General features: G+C 37.5%; 1 protein-coding gene across 9 annotated transcripts in view; it reads right to left on the bottom strand.

The window, feature by feature from the left end:
• The window catches only part of DISC1 (DISC1 scaffold protein), a 178,487-nt gene that overhangs the window by 89,864 nt on the left and 65,860 nt on the right, over nucleotides 1-22,763 (bottom strand). The window lies entirely within an intron of this gene.

The raw sequence follows: 22,763 nt of genomic DNA, 5'->3' as shown, positions 1-22,763 counted from the left end.
ACAAAAACCCTACTTATATCTGGCAGGTTGCATTAGCATCAACAGACTATTATGGAATAACCGGGCAGAAGGTGTTGTTTTTTATTATTTGTCTTATAATAGAAGAAAAATACATGTATATGTTTGGTTTTCAAATGTTCCCAAGAAAAAGACACCAGTATATAATACTGTTAAGTTTTAAAAATTATTCTACAATAATATATACTACTATCATTACTCCAAAAGCTTACTGTATCTAAAAATGTGTCCTATTCTTTCTCTCATAGAATACAAGAAAAATTATGCTGATCAACCTAAAGACCTTTCTAATCTAGAGCAACATATTCCCCTAACAGCTGACTAGATTCCTAGCAGGCCATGTGGATATAAGAGCATTCTCTGCTGCTCTTTCTCCACAACAGATTTTGAAGACACTACCTCTGTTATTTGACCTAATTTATAGACAAAAGAACTAGTAACCATTATCAGTGATACTTTTCATGAAATTCTCTCTCTTTTTGGGGAACTGCTGCTACATCTTTGTCTAGAGAATTCCACAGTTCCTCTATGATTTGTGCGAAGTACTTCGCTTCACCTGTCTTCAGTCTCCCATCTTTCAGCTTCAGAGGATATGTCCCCATTGTCTAGGATGATGGGTTTTGTTTTTTTGTTTTTGAGGGAAGGGAAAAAGTTTCTCTACATCCACTTTTTCCACTCCACAAGTAATATTATGCATCCATTGTCACATTTTGGCTTGTTCCCATTCCTTGTTACCAATTCTTTCATTTTTTAGGTTTCTTCTTTTGAAGTCAAATATAATTTCTATTGCCCAGTTAGGTGATAGCATCTAGCCAACTATGCATGATTTCAAAAAGCTAAGGAGGATTAAATCTGATTAGTACTTGGGTGGAGGTCACCAGGATCATTCAGCATTATAGGCTAAATGAAAATTTTAAAAACACCCTAGAAGGCAACAGTGGCAAACTACTTTAAATGTGTTGCCAAGAAGGTAACATGGATGTATCTACAAAACCACTAGAACTTGCATTTCACTTGAAAGAAACTTTATCTTTTTCTTGACAGTTTCCACTTACATAGAAAGGTAGTCAGTTTCTAATTAGCTAAAAACGTACATCTCATGATAGGTCCTGGGCAACATATAGGATTAGGTGCAGAATTGTCAGCTCTCTGGTGGATTTCACGACCAACTGATTATCCAGAAAATGTATTTGTTTTGTTGAGACCAGAATTTACATTGAAGCATTTATTTTCTTCAGCATAAATGAAATTGCCCATTATTAAAACACTTTTTTCTTTAGATGCTTCCTTAATTTCACTTACTAAAACAGCATCACTTACACATTCTGGAAAAGGGAATGTCTGAGTACTAAATAACTTTCTAGGCTTAATACTGCCATTCTGATAATTCTGTGAAGAAATCAGATCTTGTGATTCTCTCCACTCTCCAAGTTTCCACTGTGCCCATTGAATCAACATCTCCCTCAAAGCCAAGCATTTCTGTTTTCCCTTCTTGGCTCTGATGCTTCTGGCAGTTGCACAGAAGGGTCTATACACCAAGTCTCTCTTCAACTCTCTTTGGCAGAGTAATTTTCCCTTTTGGCCCTTTTAAGTGTTTTAGCATCCTTCATTCTGAACCTGATGTTACCAATAGAGGTGAATATGTGTAGCTCAGGGTTGAACTGTGGAGTCCTTGGGATTCTCTGAGCTTGGTTCTTTTCTTGCAAACGGGTAATGAAACATTTGCAAGAAAAGAACCAAGCTCAGAAAACCCCAAGGACTCCCCAGAACCTGATGTTCCTTAGCACCTTAGAGATTTCTGCCAGGATTGCTGAAAATTGCTGTACTACCCTTTTCATGTTGATTGTCAGCAGTTTGGATCCAGCTGAAGTATTGTACAGACCCACTTGCCCTCAAATTTCCCCAATGATTAAATCCCTCCTCTTTCTATACTGTACTCGCATCCATATATTGATGCTCCTCTTTTTTCTTTGTCCTCAGTATGGAGCAGATAGATTTTAGAAAAAGCTATCTTAGAAATGTTGGCTTTCTATTTCCTGTCCAGCTGCCACATTTGGTTTTCAGAAGTGCATAGCTTAGTACATCATTGGTGGCAATGCACCTTATGAGCTATACCTACAACTTTTGTCTAGCAGGCAGATCATTGTACATGTGATACTCCATTCAATACACTGGATAGCTTTACAGCCCTGCTGCCTTTGTCTTCCTAGTTACTTTTTTCTATTGATTTGTTTCTCTATATTCCCTCTTATAATTCATCTTTATATGAAGTCTATGGCATGACCCTCCATTCTGACCTTTAAACAACTCAAGTTCTTTGAAGATATGAATACTGTTGTAACAGCACGGCTTGGTCTATACTGAGCTCTGCATCCTGATCTGCCTAATCTTTCTTCTCTCTTTCAAAGTTCAGATAGACAGCCAGTTAAAATATGCAGGTTCTCTCTAAATTTCTGTTAGGAATATCTTTTCTTCATCTTCTGAAAGCTAGCTGTGAATAAAATATGATTGTGTATCATTGGTTGACAGATATTTCCACAATTTCAGAGACTGATTTTAAAGAGTATTTCAACCATTTTTGTAATATATCAAAATGTCCATTTCCTCAGCAGCTAATCAGATGCCAGTGGGAAACTCAGAACCAGATATGATTTATGGTAGCCCCTTTTCCTTGCTTACCCTAGCAACCATCAGAGGCATACTGAGTATCAGTAAATCAGCTAATGTCAAACCAGTGCCCTCCAGAAATGTTGGAACCACAGTTCCCAGAATTCTCAGCCAGAAGGAATTTATAATGTAATTATGCAGTTACAGATATTTTCTTTTTTTTTTTTTTGTATGGGACTAAAGATACTACCATGTCAGTAGCTGACAATGAATAGTAATTCTAACCATCTATATACAAAGTTTGAAAGCCAGTTTGTATAGTGGTTAAGGCAGCAGGCTAGAAACCAGGAGACCATGAGTTCTAGTCCTGCCTTAGGCACAAAGCCAGCTGAATGACCTGGGCCCAATCACTCTCGCTCAGCCCTAGGAACCAGGCAAGGGGAAACCACTTCTGAAAATCTTGCCAAGAAAACTGCAGGGATTAGTCCAAGCAGTTGCCAGGAGTCAAGACTGCAAGACTAACTCAAAGGATACACACACACACACACACACACACACACACACTACAGAGTTTATAGTTTTACAAGAACCTCTTGTCTATTTACATGCATGCATATGCACTCATGTATCTCTGTAGCTGTGCTAAAAGCTTGAATTGTCAAGTAAAGAGGTTACTCTTTAAAGTAACCTTTAAAGTACTTACTGTACTCAAGCCTTATATTTGGAATGGATTGCACATTTCACAACAGATCCACATCATTCACTCTCTACGGCCAGCAGAAAGAGCCCCCTTACAAGTTAAAATCAACAAAAAATAGGATAAGAATCAGAGTGACCTTGGTTGCAAGAAGAAACTATAACATATACCACTGAATCAACGACTGACATTTGCAGCACTCTGATACAGTAAGATCAATACAGTGGATTTGGAAATATATGAAAGAACAGCTGTACAATAAGCCCTAATCTGGTACTTCTTTCAGTACTAACAAACTAAAGAGCCACAATTTGATAACAAATAGATGTATAATTCAACATATTCTTCCAAATAGGTTTTGAAACAAATGATTGTCCAAGGCAATTACATTGATTTTTTTTTTTTTTTACAGACAGCAATACATCACCTAAAACATATTTTTAGTCTTCACTTATAGATCAGGGAGAGCAGGAATCAGACTGTTGTGTCTTTAAGCTGCAGGAGTACACTATACAATTGTCTCATTTTCAGGAACTAGGTAATCAAGTAGCAATGGGATAAGGATATAGAATTTATGTTAACATAAATAATGTTTTTACTTCATATAGACATGATGATTGGTAGTAGTTTAAATAATGTATCCGTGTTTGCAAAGGCAAGATTTCCATATATGATGTGCTGCTATAAATTTCTGGACAATATAAACTATTTAATGGGTTGATTCTTTGTCCTTTTTATGCTTAATTCTAATGGTTCAGAGCAGTTTCTTAGAGAAACATCACTGTAACAAAAAGCATGTATGTTTGCTGATCACTAATATCTCACTGATAGAGTTGAATGGTCAAAATAGCATCTGAGAGACCTCTGGACATGGACTAATGGAAGCAGAAGTACATACTTAAATACTTCAAAGTATACATCCAAGATGCCTTGGCATCCTAAAGAGCTACTTGAAGAAAGAGATCATGTCCTTTACTTCCAAAAAGCCTTCTAGACTCTGTGGACTTTTCTTAACATGGACTGATCTATGAATATCATTTTATTTCTACATATATGTACAAAAATGTGTACCCCTTCCAGAGACTCTGAGCAGTTTATAAAACAACAGCAGGCAATTTAAAAAAAAAAAATCACCCATCAAAACAGTAACATCTCTGAGCTATATAAAATAATGAAGGCAGCCCATTTCCTACATCAGTGCCCAAAGCTTGTTGAAGCAGTATGGTTTTAACTGCCCTTCAAAAGGGAGAGGGGAGCCAGCACCAAGAAAGAGTACGCCCAGCCTCTTTCTTGCCCTCCTTTCACCCCTTGAGGGGTGGGGATTCTCAATAGCCTTTCCTGGAATGTGCACACAGGGTAGGCTAATCTGGATGAGAGAGACTATTCTGAAAAGCCATTTAGGGCTTTATAGATCAAAAGCAGCACTTTTAATTGGCCCCCAAAGCTTATTGGTAACCAATATAGCAAACAGAGTACCAGGGTTAGGCTGCTCTAGCTATTCATCTTTATTAGCATCCAGACCAACTACAGCTTCTGAATCATCTTCAAAGACAGCTCTGTGCAGGATGCATTGCAGTAGTCTAAACATGTTATGATGATTACCTGTTACGACGATTACCTGTTTTGCAGCTCAACCATACACAAATCACAAAGGTCAGAGCATCAAGATTATACACCAGACCTTTGAATTAATAGAGAATTCTTGCTTTCCACCTTTTAGATTTTCTACATGTCCGAATCTTCCACAAGTCATCCAATATAAACAAATCTGATTTTAAATTAATAATTTTGTTCCTTAAAATTGCACAGATTCCATGCATGGAGCTTCATACAGATAGCATATGAACATGAAATTTTTGATATGAACACCTCTCTTGCCATTCTTACTGATTAGTTTTTAAATGACAATATCACAGCAAGGTTGATATTAAGGCAAAATCAACCCCAAAATACAGTGTAATTTGAAACCATTCATTGTTCTGAAAACAGGCCTTTGAAAGAGAAAGAGTCTGACTAACAAGGAGGAATGTAATTTGCAAAGAGAGAGAGAGAGAGATACCTCTTTTTTTCTTTCCCTTTCCTCTTGTACTTTGCAGGAATCAATGAGAACTATGTGAACTTAATAAATGAGCTCCAACTTTGAAGCTTCATAGGCTAAATCCACCTTTAATCTGCTAATTATTTTTATTTTTGATTCATAGTGCAACAACAGTGCCCTCTGGTGCAAGAAAACTGGCAATGGTAATTCTTTTTCTCCTAGTCTAAAAAGCTATTATTACCTTAATTATACATTCCTTGCCACTTTCAAACAAGGTCAGGTAGAATATTTCTAGGGACCATAAAGGTTACAATAAAATGAAAGCTATACCATTCAAAACATCTGAAGACTTCTAAAAATGAAAATCTGTACACTCTTAGGTCTGGTAAAGAAAGAGTCTAACAAGGGCATAACTCCACATTAAGCCGTACTGAAAAATGTATTTATTTATGCCCCCAATAAAAAAGTTAAAGAAACAAGAACCTAATTGTTCATTATCAGACTGTGTGATCAGACTATCAGAATGTTTATGTAACTGGAGAAAATATTAACAAAAAGCAAACACGCATGACCTTTCCCAACTTGTTCTGATTTGCCTAATTGTGATTTTCATCATCCATAAATATTGTTGTTAAAAACACTCCCATTGTCATAAATCTCCTTGATGTACCATTATATGTGGGTGTGGGAATGCTCATATGCCCAAATATCAACACATTAGGATTTCACTGTTTATATACAGAATTTAGCATAGAAAAATGTCCATTTCTTTGTATTTTCTTACAGTGAAAACAGACTGGGATGATGCCCACCTAGAGTTAAAGAAAATAGATCTGTTTTGTATTCACCAAATAAAGAAGAATCTGAACCTGCAAAATTTACTTCCTGACATGAGCAAAGGCCACAGTAAAATATGTTCTATTTAGTATATTATGACAGGATTAATTAAAAAAATAATATAACTAGCATATACAATACTTTAAAATACACATTTTCATACTTACTTGGCAGGAGAGAAACCTTGATTGTTTTCAAAGGATATTGTGAGATATGTCAACCACAGGCAACTAAGCAGGGACTGATTGGCCTCCTGTCTTTATAGCCAAGTGACCTGACTTCTGATTGGTGTTTAGTTGAGCTGGTTTTGGATTGGTGCAGGTTGGTGAGAGCTGGTTTCTGATTGGTTCTTTGTGCCTGATCCTGATTGGTTGTTTTGGTGGTGTCACCTCGTTATAAAGTCAGGTCAGGTCACTTGGCTATAAAGATGGGAGTCTAGTTGATCCTTGCTCAGTTGCCTGTGGTCTGCATGGCAGGCCATCTTGCCTCTGAAGATGCCAGCCACAATTGATGGTGAAATGCCAGGAAATCTGCTGTCTAAACCATTGTCACTAAACCTTGAAGCTCAATACTGCCCAACAGATACCAACTGTGAAAACCTACATCAAGCAAAGGTTTATTGAATCCTATGCATTGTTGATATTTTCAATAGGAAAGTGGTACTTTATCAACATTACCAGCAATCTGTTCCAGGATAGTAAAATAAATAGCTAAATCAAATTTTCCTCAATACAATCTTGACTTTGCAAAGTTATTTTTGGATATACATCATATCTTTAAAAATATTTTTGCCTACTTCATTCACATAAACCCTTTCATAGCAAATCCTAGAGTAACTCCAGTTCACTATACCATAGAACAGGATGAAGAATTGGATTTCTTCCATTTTTTTTTCCTGAAACTGAAACAAACATGTTTTCCTGAACAGGAAATACAAATTCCTTCAAAAACAACTGTGCCCTTATGGAACAGAGTGACTTTTATAGTGTGTGTGTGTGTGTGTGTAATTTGAATGTATTTCCTAACTTTCTGTGCTTTCTGTGTATAGTAGCAAAGGTAATATCCAACTGTTGCAGCAGCAAAGAAAATGGCCCATAATAATCAAATAAAAATGAAAACTAATCAAAGACATCAACATAGAATCACTTGAAATGTACCAGTACATGGCACAATAAGGTGGACTCCTATCTAGTTAAGTCTTCACCTAAGAGCACGAGACAGGTAGAACCAGGGCATTTGTGGGAGAGGATTAAAAATATAAAACTGGTGGCCAAGACCAGTGCAATCAAAACCCTGGCCTTTTTTAAATGCACAACCCAGAGCTTCCATTGCATAGTTGACTGCCATCTTGACTTCTTTTAAAACCCTGCCCTCTTTCAGATGCTCCAGGGTAGAATGCTACTCAAGCCTTTCATGAAGCAGGGGGGAGTTCCACGCTTTCAGAAAAGCCACTGGAAGGCCTAGACAAGCCTTTTTTAGAGACTAAGAAGCTCTACAGTTTGAACATAATTATTTAGAAGCCCCTTTCTCACATTTTGCAGAAACAATCCTAAAATGTGCTCCAGATATTGGCAGTACTGAAAGATGCGGTACGAAAGCTTGAGAGTTCAGTGGGGCTAATCGTTGGAAGCAGGTGATCCCCATTGTATTGTGAGGGTTTCCTCACACAATTTAAGATGTCTCTTGGGATCTACAAAAGACTAAGTAATTTTGGGTTAGATTAACTAAAGAATGTTTTTCTTATACAAAGCTTCTTGAGGCATAGATACTTCATTTAAGTTTTTATGATACAGCAAGCACTATGAATTCTGTCTGGAAATGAACTTGAAGCCAGTATAATTATTGTAAACTACAGATGGGCAAATCAGGTGATGCCAGCTTTGTTCCATTTCTTATATTCCTTATCATAAGCTCATTACAGCCTACTTTTGCACAAACTTATGTATTTGGTGGAAATTAACTTCTATAACAAACATTCACATGCCTTTTTGTGAATGGTTCTCATAATAGGTAATTTCTATATGCACACTTTTCCTGGTTTAAATTTTCTCAGTGTGATACATTTTAGTGCACCTTTCCCTGTTGTAAGCACTGCATTTGTCTATGTATATGTTTTGAATTATAAACTATATCCAAAGTTTGAAAAGTATGGCTTTTCCAAGTACATTCTGCACAAATGTTTGGTAAGTACAAATTAGGTAACTTTATACAAAAATTGAGATCAAATGTATTTCTTTTCAGTCTCATGTTGTTGCATGGAAGTCACGTGCTCCCTATACATAGCCTCAGAAAATAATCTGGCTACAGCATACCTACATAATTTTGCTGACATTTCCTAGAATTGATTCAGAAAAAGCAATATCCCCTATGGATTATAAATGTCTGCCTCTTCACAAAACATAAAATAGACTGAAGCTCACCATTAGTTTTCTTTCTATGATCCACATAGGAGACAGCAGGATGAAACAATTAAAAAAAAAAAAACCAAACCAGCACGGTACTAATGTTAAACAGTTACAGCACAAATTCATGTGCATTTATGGCAAAACTTTCTCAGACTTACCACCTTCATCAGATACATCAAGTGTCATCCTGACTTAAAAACAGATTCACACAAATTGGTTGTGGAGGGTAGGATTTATGAACACTGAGGTCAAAGAGAAACAAAATGCAAACAGTAGAGACACCATTAATTGCCTATTAACAGTGGGCATTAACCAACAGTTGTTGGGTGTCGCCATAGACAATCTTGTACTGGTAAGTTGATTAACAAAGAGTGTCTTGTATTTAAAAAAATATCTGTTCAAGTCACAGGACATATGAACTAAATGTCATGAACTGGCATTTAGCTATTTCACACTGAAAATATATTTCTTTGTTCAAGAATATCCACCATAAAGACAGCGACACATTACTTTGAGAGGCTGGTGTTTCCCTATTCATTTTTAACTATTGTCGTTTCGATGGCTGGTGTGGGTCTTCTGGGCTATGTGGCCGTGTTCTGGAAGTTTTGTTTCCTAACGTTTCGCCAGCACCCCCCCTAGCCCCCCCACCACACCCCCCAATCCCCCCCCTCAGATCTCTGGGGGTCACAGGGTCACCTCATCCTGGGCACAGAGGGAACTGCTCCTGTCTGTGCTCCTGCACTCTGAAGATGCCGGTCACAGGTGCTGGCGAAACGTTAGGAAACAAGACTTCAAGACCACGGCCACACAGCCCGGAAGACCCACACCAGCCATCATATGCCGGCCGTGAAAGCCTTCGACAATATATTGTCGTTTCTCTTGTCAGATTTGAGATTTTCTAGAGTCAGTCTTATAATACAAGCCTAACCAATTATGGCTTGTATCTTATCAGAATGTGAGGGGACCAAATGCTTCTGATGTGTGTGCATCACATACTGTAATAGTGCTGGCAGAGTTGACCTGCTTCTAAAAAATCCACCCTAGTGCTTTTGCGTATGGGTGTGGGTATGGATGAGTCTGTAGCATACACCAGCTCAATAAATCCATTTATTGCAATTAATAATGTACTAGAAATGTTAAAAAATACCCATATAAAGCTACTGTCATTCTCAATACATTCTTGAAAAACCTTCCGATTTTATTTTTGTGCCCCTCACAAATAATCCATCTTTCCATTTAAAGACCATCATATTAAAAAAGGGTGGCCCTAAAAGCTGAAGACAGAGGAATTGGGGGAGTGCGTGTGGCTGTATCCTAGCAACCATAAACAGAACCTTACTGTTAGAACAGGGCCTTTCAGCCTCTTCTTTTCAGATATGGCCTCCTGTGCTCCCCATACACAAATGCACACAAAGCTGTACCAAAGCAGCCAGCAAACCTTGGGGACATTGTTGGCTCTAATGATAGCATTTCTCTTCAAGATGGGACTTGGCAGAACACAGGTCCCCTCCATGTGAGCAGAAGTTTATAGCAGGACCATTTGGATCTAACCAACAATATTTAGAGAGCGAATTATTATTATATCTCTGCTGAAACTTGCTACAGTTTCCGCCCAGGACAGAATCTCCTGCCTGAAATGGAACAGAAACATAAGAAACATTACCTGATCTTCAACAGAAATGATACAGCACTGGGAAGCTAGCAGTCAGCCTGCTGTGAGATTACTCCAAATGCTATTCCTCATAATAATTTCAACCAAAGGCAAGAGTAAAGAAAGTTAGTTACGAAGGTGCTGAGAATCAGGTGCATTTCATAGTAAAGCCAATACTGAATTTCTAATTTGTAATAACTTCACTTATACAAAGAATGCGAAATTTCTTTTCCCTCCCCAGCACACATTGTTAAGTACAAAAATGCATACCGCTTGAAAAAAAAATTACATAGGAACATTTAGCATACAACTAACAATAAAAAATGCAGCAGAATCCAGACAATTATCTCATTTGTTCTATATACTAAAGAACATTTATTTTCAAACTACCTATATCTATAATTTTATCTTAGTACAAAAACTTGTACTAAGCACATAATTAACTTCGGGTTGTGCACCAGTTATGCCCTTTCCTGGATCAGGATGCCCTTCGAACAGTCACTCATGCCCCTGTTATCTCCCAGATAGACTACTGCAATGCGCTCTACATGGGGCTACCCTTGAAGAGTATCTGGAAGCTACAGCTGGTCCAGAATGTGGCTATGTGGGCTATTTTTGGAGCCCCAAGAATGACCCATATAACACCATTGCTCCGTGAGCTGCATTGGGTACCAGTTTGCTTCCGGGTCCAATTCAAGGTGTTGGTTATCACCTTTAAAGCCCTACATGGCAAGGGACCAGGTTACCTGAGGGACTGCCTCTTCCCCATGATTTCAACCCATCCCACCCAATCACAGAGAGGGCGTGCTCCGGATCCCCTCGGCAAAAGAGCTCCAACTAGCGGGGTCCAGAAGGCAGGCTTTCTCTGCTGTAGCCCCTGCCCTTTGGAATATCTTGCCCCCGGAGGTGAGATTGGCCCCCTCACTCCTGGCCTTCCGGAGGGATCTGAAGACCTGGCTCTGCCATCTGGCCTGGGATGGGGAGGGAAGACATCAGGTGTGGGGTTGGCTAGCCCCTTAGAGCCCTGGTGTTTGCTGCTCTGAACCATCGGCCTCCTGGACTCTTTCTTTTTTAGTAATTGTTTTATATAGCTTTTAGATTTTATATAATTGTATTTTTATTTATTGTTTTAATGAGTTGTAAGCCTCCCAAAATCCCCCATTAGGGGGAGATGGGTGGAGATAAATTTAATAAATAAATAAATAAATAATAATATCAGCATGGCAGATCAAGTTTGCAAAAGGAATTCTTAAAACAAATGTTGGATCACAAGGACAATGTCTATTTCAGACTATAACCTGATGTCTGGTATCCTAATTAGAGATATTCTGTACAGAAAGAAGTAACTAATAAATGAATCCATATGGCCTAGGGCTGCAATCTAATTCCAGATTAAGGTTTCTAATCACACTGGCTTCAAAGTGATCAAGAAAGCATAACTTGGTGAAAACTGTAACTGCCCAATTTCTAGAAAATCAAGTACACTTAAAGAAGGAAAAGTCTGCCAGTGCTACAGGTGGGGGCAATACTGTATTTTAAGTCACATTGTTTGGAAGCAGTAACAACCTTTAAAAGAGAAAGTTGGCAGATGAAGGGAAAATCAATCTGTCCCTTGTCTTAGAAAAGGTGGAAAATAACATCCTTCATGATTATTTATCTCTGCATACCAGTCTATGCTGTTTCAATATGAGTTTCATTTTCCTAAAATAGTTTATTTTCCATCTTAATGGACAAAAATTAGGAGAAAAGCATCAAATATAGCTCTACTGGTCTCCTGCAAATGAGATCAAAGTTCAAATCCAAGCTACCCCTGAAGATCATCTTCAGAAAATCAATTCATCTTCAGAAAATTGTTTATCTTACAATGTATCACCATCTCATAATACCTTATAATTTTTGTGAGAAAGGTATGGAAAATTTTGAAGAACTCCAGACTCTGAAAATAATTTTAGAAATAAAACGATGAGGGGTTGTTGCATAAGCCATCCAGATGACACTGGTTTGCAGAGGGTTGGAAGAACCTTATTCAGCTCTCATAATTTTAAAATGTTTTATTTGAATTATCATGTGTAAAATGCACTTTGTGGATCTGAAACAATGCTCAGTTTCGTAATGGGAAGCAGTTACCTGCAATGAAATGGGATACCATTTTTTTAAAATAAATGATGTATTATATCATACAAGAAATATAACTTTTCTTCTTGGGTTTTCCCCCCCCCCCTTTCTTTTCCCAACAAGCCATATTCCAAAGGTTCTTTCTGGTCTTCATTTCTGTCCTGCTGGCCGATGTTTCATAATCTTCCCAGAGAAAGATGAAATTTCCCATCTAAACACTAACTTTTCATTCACACAAAGCAACCATTTCACTGCCAGGGTGAAGTGCATATTAATTCCATTAATTGTAATACAGAAATTTTCCCATTCCCTTATTCTGGGAAGAACCAGTAACATTAGTAGGTGCATGTGGAAGTGACAAGAGAACCAACAAGGGGAAATGTATGTTTCTTTTTACTGCTTCTTGAAAATGTGCTTTGAAAATGCTATTAAGCCATTTTAAATGTTCTCTAAAATGCTATTAACTCACAAGGCCAATAATGGGTGTTATGGGTTATATTCCATTAACAGGATTGTTTTTCCATGAACAGAAGTATTTCTTCTATTTCATTAATGGAACTAGGCAAAAGGGAGATATCTGTGGAATCCTCTTCCCCTTCAATTTAATCCAACAAACAAGACAGATTATTTGTTCAATTGGATCTTTATTCTCATTATATTGAATTGTTTGCTTGCAAGAATAAAAATGCTGATGAACAAAGCATGTTGTAATTAGAATTAAGAGCAAATTATGCCTCCATTTTAACAAAATCATTGTAATGGTTGTATTATACATTTTGTAGAAGTGCTTTATTATTTTTTTTTGTTTTGTTCTCACCTCCTATCAGTATCATTTATCACATCTGGACTCTAGTTTACCAGAAACAGTAACATGTTTGAAAATGGTGGTTAAAAAAAAAAAAAGGAGCAAAATGTCACAATTAGAAATAACTGAACATCAAATGAACTAGTTTTCCACTGATTAATGCTTTTGACAATGCCAGGTAGAATACAATTTTTCTAATTTTAATTCAAGGGTGAGTAATTTGGTTTTCTTAATAGTGTTGAACTAGAATTCCCAGCAGTCTTCATCTTCAGCTCTGCTAAATGAAGCTGTTAGGAACGGTGGTTCAGCCATAGCTGGGGCAACCAGTTCCCCATCTATAATGTAAGAAGAGTCTATTTGGTGTAGTAGCTAAAGTGCTGAACTAGAAACCAAGAGACCATGAGTTCTAGTCTTCAGACACGCAAGCTGCCTGGTTGATTTTGCACCAGACGCCTTTTCTCAGCTCAACTCACCTCATAGGGTTGTTGTTGTGGGGAAAATGGAAGGAAGCTTCCTTGAGTTATACAAAATAACAGGTGGCATATAAATTTAACAAATATATACCAGCCTATAATGGCAAGAATAACCACACAGGTAATTCATTCCTCCAAACAATCAGAAAGGAAATTAAATTGTTTGCTGTTGTTAATATTAAAATGTTTAAATATTTTAAAATGTTAAAAATTATGGAGAAATGCTCTGGAAATGTTTGGAGAAAGCAGAGAATAGTCTCAGCAGGTAGGAGAACACCAGGAAGCCCCAGCGTTATAGGGAAGTCCAAAAAACTCTCAGAGCGGGACAACAATAAGCTATTTCTGTACAGTGTCAAGAAAACTATACATATGGGCATGTCCAGTGGAGTCACCAGGAGTCACGATTTATTTATCTCCCACCACCACCACTTTTTATGTTAAAAAGAAGGAAAGATTTAGTAGATCTCTGTTCCAGGAATTCATATAAGAATGGAGGAATTGTGTGATGCCAAGCCGGCAAAAGAGATGTAGGTTTCTGATTTATTTTAGTCATGCTTATGAAATGTGGAAGCAGAAGAAAAAGGAAGTTTATAATAATGTCTATAATGTGGCATTTGCCATATCAATTGTAGAGGGGTGCTTCCAATTTGAAAGGAAAAAAAGATATTTCAGAACACAGGATCTGTCTGTAACTCTTCGGGCCAAGTGCCTCTTCTCCTGGGATCCCACAACAGCTGCGGAGGGCAACCACACAATTCCAGGAAAAGGTGTGGCTGCTCTGAGAAGTTGCAGACAGGTGCTGCGTTCCTGCCCCAACATGCTCCAAAGGATTGACTTCAAATGCTGCACAGATACTTTTAGAAGAATTTTCTCTAACAATCCTCCTCATCGAATAAAACAAATACTTTGTGAAAAAGGAAAAGGGGTTGAACTGAGAAATAAGTTATTTGATCTTGGCAATTTGAAAACTGCCATCTAGATTCTAGAACCACAAATGGGGAAGGGTTTTTAAAAAAGCAGGATAACTAGAAATTTTCACAAATTTAAAACATCATGGCCTACAGCCCACTAGCTGATTTTGCTCTTCCCTGAGAGAGCCTGGTCTGAAATGAAACAAAAATCCCAAGACACTGAGATTCCATACAACCTAAACTTAACCCAGACGTTGTAAGGAACTGCCACATATTTAGCACATATTTTTACCTGTCCCACAGAAGAGTTTTCATCTTCTGAAGAGCCTGCTACAATATTTGGCATCTTCATTGTTGGAAGGAAGATTCAGTGCTACACAAGATAGATTTTGGGCCATCCACTGACAAAAATAGTCCCTACAGGATGGTGAGTCAACATAATAATGTCCTTCTCATCTCATTCTCATACTCAGCTCACAGAAAGAGAGCATTTTCACCCTCTTGGTGGATTGGTCTCTGGATCTCTTTGGAAGAGTTGCTAAATTTGTAACAATTGCAATCAATATCTGACACTGAACAGTTTAGCGACCTTAGTAACTACTTTTCAAGTACACTTCTGTCTGTATCTCCTGGTTAGCTACATATTGTTTTGTTTCATTGTCTCTTCAGTTTGTCTGTTTTGACCATACAATTAATTACGATAAAATGATGGCTAGAAACAGTTTAGCAGGTCAGTATCTTAAAAGCAAAGAAGCAAAGAATTAAAAAAGAATTATTTCCAAGAAACATTAAGGTTTTAAAATTCCTTTAAAACATCACAAGTAAATGTATCACCATCTTCATCCCTAGTGATACAGATAACTTGTTTTATGAAAGGGCATTTCCAATTAGTAAATCCCCTTCTTTGGACAGGTCAACATAAGACATAATTCTGCAACTTCAAGTGGCAAAATGGCACTCCAAAAGTAATGAAGCAACAGTCATCTTAAGCTACAACTAAAATTCCTGAGCCATTTTAAGGCAGTAAATCAGGGATCCCTAATTTGCTTCCAAAGAGTGCAATGTGCCCACCCAGACTTTCCTTGGCACCCACAAGGCTCCCTAGCAGATTTTGTTTAAAAATTAATTTAATTAAGAAATAAATTGACAGGAAGGTAGCATGCTTCAAAGCACCAGCCTCAAGCATAATATATTTTTGAAACAAATTCTCTAATACTCCAGGGGTATTCTTAGGAAATAAAATGGTTGATGGCTGCAACCCACTGCATTGCTTGGAAGTATACTCCACTTCCTCAGAAAAAAAAGGGGAAAGCAAGCTAAGGCAATAGAGAGTTTTTGAAAGGCATGGAGTGAAGGTAGGGAACATCTCTCTAGTTTTCCTTCCCACCATGGTAGCAATTTTGTGCCACTGTCTGTAACATGCTCTCAAAATTCCAAATATGCCTACTGGCTTAAAAAAGGTTGGGGACTTCTGCTCTAAACTCTTTATTGTTTTTGAGTGCAGATTGTTTACAAGACGAAACAAATTATCCAAAAAGGAACAAAATAGGACACATTTCTCTAATATTTGCATATCCTGTGCATATATGCCAATGTAGACAGAAAACTCTTAAGTAGAAACAATAATTTCCCCCCAAATAGGTCAACTATGTGCTTGCTTTGTCTCTTAAAAGTTGATACTTCACTTCAGCACTCCTGCTCTGACAGGTCTTTATCATTAAACTAGACTTTGGTCAAACCTCCAAGTACAGGATGCCCTGAAATAGAAGGCTCTTCTCGGAGATCCCTTCCAACTGTGACTACTTTAATTAAGGCAGAACAGCTGAACCTACAAACCTTGTTGCAACAATAGGCTGATCCTGTAACACTCTTCCAGAAGAAAGTATAGCATGCCATATAAGCACACCAATGCTGGACTTCGCAAAGTTAATGTAATACGGATGGTGGGAAAACAGAGCAACAGCAATGCATTCTGGCTCAGTAGTTCTACACTGGCATTTTCAGGCATACCATGTTTTCTTGGAAGAAAGATGATTTCAAGTTAGCATCAGAGGATCCGGAGAGACTGAAACATATTTTACATTTAGTTGCTTCCTGCTTATTTTAGTTTCTTGCGGGGGGAGGGTTGCTGTTGTTCCTGAATCCATAATATTTCAGTTTGCTCTTAAGCTACCATACAAAATATTTTAACCTGCTTTTTATATGTTAACTGTATTGAAGACTCATGGAGATCCCTTTGCATGTTTGGAAATGACTCAAGAATGGAGTTCAGTAAACCTTCTGTTCCATACTGAAATAACTACATTTGGTGATATCCAAAGCACATACTTTAACTTGTGGCATCAGTGTGAGCAGTCACTGAGAAACCTCTAGAGCTTCTGAAATGAAAGCAGAAGGTGGGGTTTTGGCAGGAGAAAAACCTGTTCATATGCAGTGGGAGCTAAGGACTTAACTGCATATATTGGCTGTCTTTTGGATCTTTAAATCATAAGCTAAGGCCATACTTATTCAGAAGAAAGTAAAACATTTCAAATATACCACAGGGTTTTTTTCCCCTACAAGGCATACACAGATCAAAGGATAAACATATTTGCTAAGCCACTTCTCTGTGCTACTTCTGCAAGCTTAGCAGCTGGCAAGGAAAAAAAACCTCATTAACATACTAATGATGTGTCCCATTTAAAATTCCAGCCGTGATTATTATGTGATTAAATCTATGCCCTTGACTTCTGCCTCCTTCTATCAGTGTAAGAGTAAGGCATCTACAACAGAAAAGCAAGATTTCGCTCTCTCTCATTTGATTGATTATGTGCCATCAAGTCATTTTCAACTTCTAGCAACCACATAGATAGATTTTCTCCAAGACGATCTATCCCTAACCTGTTCTTTCATGTCTCCCAATGGTGCATTCATTGCCTCTGTAACTGAATCTACCTATCATGATGCTGGTCATCCTCTTCTTCTCCTTCCTTCTACGGTTCTCAGCATTAGAGCCTTTTCCAGAGAGCTGGGTCTTTGTATAATATTTCTGAAGGAGGATAATTTGAGCCTGGTCATTTGTGCCTCAAGTGACAATTCTGGGTTGATTTGTTCAATGATCCATCAGTTTGTTTTCTTGGCTGTCCACAATATTCTCAGGAGACCTCTCCAATACCAAAGTTCGAAAGCATTAATACTCTTTGTATCCTGCTTCTTTAAAGTGCAACTTTTGCTTCCATCGAGTGTCACAGGGAATACCATGCCTTGCACAATTCAGATCCTTGTAGGTAGAGACACATCACAGCATTTGAATATGTTTTCCAAGGCCTTCATGGCTGCTCTACTGAGTGCTAGTCTGCAGCATTTTTCTCGACTGCTTGTTCCTTTACTGCAGATGGTTGATCCTGAAAGGCAGAAGCTATCCAGCACTTTGATATCTTTACTGTCAATTCTAAGGCTGCTTGTTCTACCTGTTGTTATTAATTTGGTCTTCTTTATATTTAATTTTAGTCTCATTTTTTCACTGTGCTTTTTGACTTTTAGTACCTGGGCTTGAAGACCCTTTGCATTTTCAGCTATCAGGCTAGTGTCATCAGCATAGTGCAGGCTATTGATGCTTCTTCTTCCAATTTTAAAACCATGCTTGTCTTCTCCCAACCCAGCTTCCCTTAATATATATTTCACATTTACATGCATAGATACACACTCTTATTCAGAGCTATTTTAAAGATCTGAGAGTTATCTCGTTTAAAAAAAAAAAACAGTTATCTGCTGGACACTGAAAATTAAGGTTTTCATTTAACATCTATTATGGTTTGGTGACACAGCTTGCTTTTCTCCCAATAAAATTATCAGAATTCAGTGGAGTTTGAGACCTCCTGCAACCTTCCTATATTCTTCTCATCACCTCATGTTTGTACCGTGAGGACAAGCAGACCATCTTGATGCTCTGACTCTCTTCATCAGTGGCAGCCAACACTGAAAATTTTAGGAAGTGAAGTTTCTTTGATTCCTGGTGTCCCTGGGAACTGCAAAGTATGTGTACACAGTGAAATCTTGCAATGTTGAAAATGCTGTAATGGGAAATAATTCTAATAGGATGTTGTTTGTCCCACTACAGTAGTGTTATCTTGTTTACAGCCCTATAATATCAAGTCAGGCTTAGCTCAAACTTCTGCTACTGACTTCCACAGTGCTGAAAATGTTTCCTGATATACTTTGCTTATTCTCTGATCAGACTGGGAAAGGGTTTATTGAAATAAATATAAAAATTACTTGCAAACATCCCTTTTTGAAACAACTAAAATGCATTCAGTAATAAACCCATGCACACTTTGTTTTTGGTCCTCTGTGGAAAGATGATAGTTTTTTTTTTTTTTAATTTCCCTTAAGGAAAAGTTCTGAAAGTTGGCATGAACTAGCCCATCGGTGGAGTGAGGTGTCATTAAAGCCAATCCAGAGAATTGCAGGTGGTGGAGGCAGTGGCACAGAGAAGACTTTTTAATATCATTCAACAAAGCAGCCACCACTTTGTCTCATCAGCCATCCTATTGGAAAGAATTCTGTGCAGGCATAGGCATGAACAGAAGACCTTGGCAGGACCTCAAAGCAGCCGCATCAAGGATTGGAGCACCTTAGCTTCAATTCCAAAAGGGTGCTTCACTCATGAATGAGGGCCCCATCAAGGGATCTGTAGAGCCTTGGCAAACCAAGTCAACTCAAGCATAAAAAGCAGCAGGGGCAAACCAAGGTCTTTCAGATGGGACCAGGGTCAGACCTGATTCATTCTTAAATGGGAGCTCACCACAAAATCCTGAGCTATAGACTAGACTGGGAAGTAAATACAAAGGCTACAGAAAACACCATTCCTCCAGAACTTAAATTGGCACCTACCCTTCTTTAGAAAGGGCCGAAAGACACTTGGTTTTGCCAACTTGCCTGGGGATCCAGTAGTGGTGGGGTGGAACCTACTAAATGGCTATATTGTTAGTAAATTGGATTGCACTCTTGCAGATTATGTTTTTTATAGTTTTAATCATTTTTATTGTTTTTAATGCATTTAAATGGTTTTTGATGTATGATTTTGTTGTACATTTGTGTGTGTGTATGCATGTGTTTTAACTCTATGAGTCACCCAGAGTCACATACGTGAAATGGGCAGCTATATAAATTGAACAAACAGATAAACAAAACTACTTCTGTTTTGTGGCCAAGAAAACAATGTGGACAGATCTATGTACTCATTAGAAATCAAGCACAATTCAAGGGAGATGTTAGCTTTAGACTAAAAATGGAGTACTTAGATTACAAAATGGAGTAATATTGAAAAATGAATTGTTGGTTTATGCCTGTATATATTAAATTTTACCTTTCATTACATGGAGAATTCATTCATTATTGGTACACATTACCAGTTGTCTACACCGATTATAAGAACTATCAAACTATCAAAATTAGGAAACTTCTGTAATCCCAGATTGGGTAAATTTATAATTAATACTGTGACCTGCATTAAGTGATTAAACAATCTTTATTAAGATTTGTGAAGCATCTCTAACCCTCTGAGTCATTGGGAAAACTCAGTATCCAAATACCTCTTTTCTTGATCCTTTTATTCACATTACGCAAACACAGAGAGATACAAACTAGCCCCAGGCAAATCTGAATATGATAGAGGGTGTATACAGATGTTATCACATCTAACTACATTTTATTCAGTGATGAGCTGTATAGAGTTTATCAGCTTTATAAATCTGCTGAAAGGCAACATATTTGACTATGTCACAATTTATTAATGAGATTTCATTACTAGATAGGTAGAAGTTAATAATCATCAAAAACTCTACAACCTCTTAATGGTTCACAGTAGTACCATACAAATGCTATTCAGATAGCTTGACTGCAGAGGTAGATCATTTAGGAGTTCAATAAATCCAGAAATAGTCCAGCAACATTTGGAAGGCCACAGCTCCCACATGCCTGATACAAATGAAGCAGTCTGTAAATTTAGAAAGCGCCATATGAAAGTAAAATATTACCTATCAAACAACTTTCAGCAGACACCTAGAAGCTACCACAACTGTGGATGATATAGTGGCCCATTAAAATAAAAAATAAACAAAAGCAAAGGTTTACCAAATCTCTAGAGATGCTTAATCAAGAAAAAAGCATTCCAAGAAACAGTCCAATTAAAATTATTTAAAAAAAAACAAAAACAAAAGTCAGCCGTGTTAAAAAGACATGAGCATATGGTAAATAGTGTCAGTTTTTACAATCCTGAGGCATGTTTTCACTAAATTTATTGTTATACGCTTCATACAATTAGTTCAAAAACAAATTACCGTAGCCTAAAGAAAGATATGCTGTAGATGAGAGCAAAAGTGAAAAGGGAGGGGGCGCGGGGAAGGAAATCGCACACTTTTAATTATTTATATTGCTTGCAGCATTTTGTGCTCCACTGCACTCTATTATACAAGGCAACAGATTCAGATTTTTTGAGAATTGTAAGGAATTCAAGGTTCATTTTTTAAAAAGAATATTAGCAGAGTGTATTCTGCAATTTGTTTATACTCTAATCATCAAAGGGTGATGAGACTTTAAAAAAAAAAAACAAAATCAAACCATGCCTAGAAAGCTCTGAGTTTCCTTTTCTCAGAAGGAATAGCCCCCCAAACAGTTCTACACAGTATCCTAACTTTCAAAACTAATTTGGGAATGGAATACTACAGTTTTTAAAACAGAAAACTGAATTAGTGAATTATTTTGGGAGGAGGAAAAATCCTTGAGTTCTACTTTTAAGAGCAGTTTGGAAGTCCAGTCAAAAAAAATTATCAAGTATATTTTGGGGAAAAAATAACAAAACTTTTTTTTTTCATCATCAAAGATTTAAATAACAACAACAATAATTTATTAAATGCATATGCCACCCAACTCCCACTGATTCTAGGCAGTTTACATTTAACATTTTCTGTAAGCCTAATCTAATTGTTAATCTTAAAACAGTGTCTCTGTTCTATATATTTACATTTAAGCATAGAAATCTTTTATTGTTTCCCTAAAACTGTGTATATAACAGTATTTACAGCTGTACTTACGTACATTTACATTTACATTTACATGAATCCTGGAGAAGATTGTGTATTTTCACACACACACAGATACAAAAGCACTAACAGCACCCTCATGTTATCTCGTTTCATAATCAACCCAATAGTCTTTTTCTTTCCTGCAATAATGAACCACCCCTTCCTCATACAACTTGCTGCTCAGAAAGTCCAAGAACGAAGAATAATCTGATCTGTCCAAACCACTTCAGGTTTTGAAGATGTCTGGAAGCATGAACCAACCTCCTTCCTGTGGCAGAATTACTGTCCATTACTTGGCAGTGAACTCTGCTCTATCCCACTCAAAGAAAATCCCTCTAGACCAGGGTTCCTCAACCTCAGCAACTTTAAGATGGGTAGACCTCAACTCCCAGAATTCCCCAGCCAGCCATGCTGGCTAGGGAATTCTGGGAGTTGAAGTCCACCTATCTTAAAGTTGCTGAGGTTGAGGAACCCTACTCTAGACTATACAAATATGCCCAGTGCCTAATTTCACAAAAACACCAAAATACACAATTGGCTATTTGGATCTTGACCATTTCATGTCTTTTAACTCCAGCTACTTCTATTTCTCCCAAAAATGGTTCAGTTGTGACTGCTTCCAGCCATCTCATCCTTATTCTTGTACATGTGGCTACCATATAAATACTAGGAGATTTTGTATTTCTGATGTTTCTCTTTTCCTATTATTAGAAATATAATTAACCATTAAACGTGTTTACATTTGCAAGACAACTGTGTTTACTACACTGACTAAATCTATTTCACATTGGAAAAAAAAAACATATTGCTTCCCAAACATTGCAAATTATGTCCCTATTCTGTATGCTTACTGAACAGAACCCCATGACCCTGAATATTTCCTGCTGGGTTTGCTATGACTGGAGCATCTTCTATCTTTTTCTACAGAATGAAGCATGTGTGGTCATACTTACAAGCTGTACTATATTATGCAAAGCTGTCAAAGCCCATGGCAATCCATCTCAAGGGTCAGGCAGCAGGCTTCAGCACAGGGGCAAGGAGAAAATGACTCAAAGGAGAGAAAGCTTGCTACATCATCAACATATACAGAGCTAGCAAAAAAAACGTCACTCAGGAATAACAGGGACAGAAGCTGACAGCCC

This window comes from Python bivittatus, unplaced genomic scaffold, assembly GCF_059951505.1.
Source record: "Python bivittatus isolate LINGU-HERP-01145 unplaced genomic scaffold, Pbiv_v1 ctg000020_np1212, whole genome shotgun sequence".
NCBI lineage: Eukaryota > Metazoa > Chordata > Lepidosauria > Squamata > Pythonidae > Python > Python bivittatus.
This window is presented reverse-complemented; position numbering and strand designations above follow the sequence as displayed.